The sequence below is a fragment of the Xiphias gladius genome, unplaced genomic scaffold, assembly GCF_016859285.1.
Source record: "Xiphias gladius isolate SHS-SW01 ecotype Sanya breed wild unplaced genomic scaffold, ASM1685928v1 HiC_scaffold_1472, whole genome shotgun sequence".
NCBI classification, from domain to species: domain Eukaryota; kingdom Metazoa; phylum Chordata; class Actinopteri; order Istiophoriformes; family Xiphiidae; genus Xiphias; species Xiphias gladius.
Window position 1 is genome coordinate 1,323,468 of NW_024401802.1, and position 4,587 is coordinate 1,328,054.

Below are 4,587 nucleotides of genomic sequence, written 5' to 3' on the forward strand. Positions count from 1 at the left end.
TCTGGGCTTTGGCAGGGCTATGGAAACAAAATAGGGTCAAACGTATTGTAGTTGTGTATTCAAATGTGTGAATGTGTTAAAATGTTTTGATCAAATGAATTCAAATGTTTGAATGTGTAAAAAATATCTGATTAAAAACATTTAATTTGTTCATGACATTTTGTGAAAAAATGAAAAAGATTTGCAAAAATGATTTCCAATGTGTGAGTGCACGAAAAAGATTTGCACAAAGGTTTGCAGTTACAAATCTATCTGTCTGTGGGTGAAAAAAGTTCACACAAAACTCAACTGTAAGTGTGAATCCCAAGTTTACAGCTACAAAATAAATCCACAAGTACAATTTAAATATACGGATACAAGTGCTTTTGTTTCACATTTGACACTGCCTTCCTAGGCAATGGGGATACTCAGATTAACATATAATTTTGCTATCCAATCACGAAGCCAGGGGGCGAGCCTTCTTTGCTGTGAGTCTGTGACTGCAACCAATTCTTACACACCGTATTACTGTTCGTTATTGGTCTGTGTACGAAGTATAATTTATCTGAGATGGTTCATTTCGTATATAGGATAGTGTGTCTTTGCGCTCTTTTGGGTGTTTTTCCTTTGACCCCTTTCACATTCACGTAATTGTAAATGCATAAAGACACTAGCTAGTTCATAGCAAAATGGCTAGTTGTGCAGAAACAGTATAAACGCGTTGTCACGGCTCTTGCTGTTTTCTACTAAGTGATACATTGTAACTTTTAGAACGACACTTCGCTCATTTTTCTCTTACACGCTTTGGAGATTAAACTATATAAAAAAGAATCAGAGGAGGCGGAACCGGCCCCTGGTGTTCAAAGTTAACGCACTGAGTCACTGCTCCTCAGAGAGACACTTAGCGGTTAGTGAGTTGATTTGAAGTTATCTGTTTGTTTGTGCTCTTGTGTGCCTGGCGTCATAGGGTTTTCCTCGCCAAACAAACAGCATTTAGCTAGTTTTCCTGTACAAATGTATTGACTGACTGATAGCTAGCTACAGCAGATAGCCCCGATTTGGTTGACAGGCAAATTTGGTAGTGTCGGCGTGTTCTTTGATTTGACAGAGGACTGACTCAAAATTACGTTTAACCTTTTATTTCAAATTGTATCATTAAAAATAGCTTGCAACCAATCGCCCAGAAAAAAAAAAAGGAAAAAGGGACAGCTGCTGTCAAAGCCATCACTCTGCAGCTGTGCCTTATGTCGGCGTGTTACACAATAATATCATATTGAATATGAATGTGATTGGTGGACTATAGTTGGGGAGGAGCCGTTGTTTAGACTTAGCTCTCCCTAGTAGGTGCACAGGCTGGTCCCAGCCTCTTGGCACCCTACCACATCCAATCCCGGGAGACAGCGCCCTGTAAGGGAATAAGCCCTGCCTCTTTGTTTACTTCCTGGTTCTGACTCTTGACTAACTGAGCTGTTTCTTCCCAACGGGCGGGGAGTGCTGTACTGCCAACTGCGTTCAAGGCCGCGCCTATCAGCAAACTCTTAAGTGTTTTATCTTCTGCGAGGGAGTGTGGGATATGAGTGCAAACTGAGAACAATGCATTCTTTCTGTTACAGGTCAGTACTATCACCGGGTTAACTCTTCACACCGTGGAGCTAATGCTTAAAACCTTCCCATTGCATGTAACAGACTACTCTTATAATATGAACTTCACTTTAACAATGTGCAACAAACAGTATAAAAATAGTGAGTAATTACATTCTTAAAACGAACGATGTTTAACAAACAGTATAAAAATAGAAAGTGAAACACACTTTATAGAAAAATATATTCAGTGATTGCTACCTTAAAATATTGCAACCCAACAGTAGCTAACTGTTGTAGTTAACTTAGCAAACAAACAGCTGTATGCTAACATTACTCATTTATTATTGCTGTCAGCTCTTCTGCAGCGCAGTGGATATTCACCAACATTCAGTGAGGCTGTGTGAAATGTCTATATTTACAGTAGAAGTTAGTCAACCGAGTCATTACAATCACAGTTGTAATGGCTGCACTGACTTTGACATGTATTTTTATTTAATAAGCACTAGTGTGGTCTTTATGTTCATCAGTGTGTATGTTTCCAGCATTGTGTGCGAGGATGTAGACTATTCAGACCAAAGAAATGTTTTGATTATTTCAATACATGTCCTGTGCCCCTGGTTGATTCTTGTAGGTCCTCCATGGGTACTGAGGCTACCTACTGTATGACTGCACCTGGCTAACTTGGAGAGAGCCAGGCTGACACTGGCAGCAGGTTAGCTGACATACAGTACAGTGTGTAATTTTTACAGTAAGATGTTAGTTATTTTGGCTCTGTGGTAGAGCTTATTTGATTTGAAATGAAACAATGACTGAACACTGACTGGGCTTTCAGCAGTTTGTGTTCACATTCATAATGGGTGAACAGTGAAGCAACTGTAGCCTCCTTTTTTTTTTTACATATTCTGCCAATTTTAGGACAACGCAGGAAGATTACGGTCTTAAACGTACAGCCAATGCAGCCAGGAAGTTTTTTTATGGCCCAGCAGTGAGATGGTCTTGACCAGCAAAGTCAGTCACCAGACCTCAGTACAGTTGAGCAAGTATGTCACCCAGTGTACTAAAGCACAGATCGGTTACCGCAAAAAACAAAATAAAAATAAAATAAAAAAACAAAGAAAGTTTGACTGTCAAAATTGTTTTAGTTTTAGCAGTGTCCAGTACACTTCCCTTTTTAAATCTTTGCTGATTAAAAGTTAACATTACATGTGCAGCTCTATTTGGAATAGATAATACGTTAAGGGTTTTTAATTGAGTTTTACCTGTATGTTTTCCAGGTCTTCTTGCTCACACCACCACACACAGGCCCCTACTCCTTGTTCATCTGTCAGACGCTAGCAAGATGTATCAGCGCTCAGAGGTGTGTGTGTCCTAACACTGAAGTTACCACCTTACCTAGACATTTGTTTTGAACCTCACAGAATTTACTTTCATTGCAAAGGACCAGATCATAGGGCTTGAAAGGCAGCAGGGATGACTACTTTGGATGGAGTGTCACTCATCTCGGGCCGTGTGTTGGGGTCTCAATACACAGAGTACCTGACTGTACCTACCAAGAGACAGCCGGCCCCTGAATTTGTCTTTCTCAAAGAAACATGGTTTGCTCATGAGTGCAAAGGGCTAAGACATAAAGTGTGCTTGGAATTTACCTTCCAAATTGTAAATGAAAAATTAACAATAAATTATTGTAGAATTTGTATGAATCAATGATGGCAGCAATCCAGAGAGGTCCCATCTGTTAACATTCAATGTACAAATGTATTAATTCTTTCTCTTGTTTTTTCTCATAACATCTACCTCATTCAAAAATAAATATAAGCAATATTCTGTTTTGTTGAAATTGTCATTCACAAATGTAAACAATGTGTATGTAATTCATGATCGAGTATATTGATTCAGTTGGAGATTTAAAACTGTATTTTAATTTGCTGGATGATTAAAATGGTTTGTGTCCAGTGCACACATTAAATATGTGTAGTAGCTCGTACTGGGCCCATAAATGTATTAATTCTTAATCATAAATTTGTTGGATTGTTTTGTATTAATCAGAAAGAGGATACACTATGTGGCCAAATTCTGTAGGGAAAAGAATGTAGCAATTCATAAAATAAAATTAATTATGTTTTTGTATTGTACCATTCCCCCGCTATTGTTGGAGACTAAATGTTAGCCTTTTAAAAAGTTAAAAGGGGGTTATAAATACCTGTTAATGTAAAGAAATTAGTTTTTTTTCCCCTTAAAATCAAATAAAGGATGTGTATGGATTGTTATGAATCAGGGGTGTTAATTAAATTAATTAAACCTTCACAGTAAGTAGGCAAATTATTTACTGAAACTTGGAATTTTTACAGAGTAAAAAGGATTAACTCAAGACACTTTGAAACTGTCTTGTGAAGGAAGTGTTGGTAATCAATTTACCAGTGATTCAATGTTTCAGTTGGAGTCAAGTCTTCTGAACACACCACATGAAATATGTCTTCACTAATAATATTTTTATAGTGTTGTCATAGTGAGGTTAGTAGCCAAGCTTCCATCAAACACAGGTGTTGTATATTAATACAACTCAATGGAAATTAACAGAGATAAGATTTAAGTAATTAAATGTATTACAATAAGTGATAAGATGCAAGGAATCTGGTGTTATTGTGATCCCAATTTATAGCAGAAATGCAACCAGTTGTGGGTATCAGTACAGGTCAGTGGGGTTAGGACAGACAGGGCATAAATGAAACAATAAAATCCACCGCGATATGTAGTATTTAGTATTATAATCACACAACGGATTTGTAAAAAAGAAAAAAAGATAAAGTGATATACAGTATATGTACAGTGCATTCAGAAAGAATTCACACCTCTTCAGAGCCTTATGCTGAAATCGTTTAAATTCATTTTTTTGCAACTTTATTCAAAGGGAAATTGAGAAATATCACATTGACATAAATATTCAAACCCTTTGCTATTACACTTAAAATTTAGCTCTGTTGCTTCCCATTTCACTTGATCATCTTTGAGATGTTGCTACACCTT

At 37.2% G+C, this 4,587-nt stretch overlaps 1 long non-coding RNA gene across 2 annotated transcripts; it reads left to right on the top strand.

The window, feature by feature from the left end:
• The first annotated feature begins 461 nt into the window (after positions 1 to 461).
• Positions 462 to 3,819, top strand: LOC120787381. 2 transcript variants are annotated; one of them, XR_005706908.1, is made up of 4 exons: positions 462 to 1,592; positions 2,195 to 2,275; positions 2,838 to 2,920; positions 3,002 to 3,819. It is a non-coding gene; the product is annotated as an uncharacterized LOC120787381 (long non-coding RNA). The 2 variants fall into 2 exon arrangements; XR_005706907.1 differs by having other exon boundaries at positions 2,838 to 3,819.
• The last annotated feature ends 768 nt before the right edge of the window (positions 3,820 to 4,587 follow it).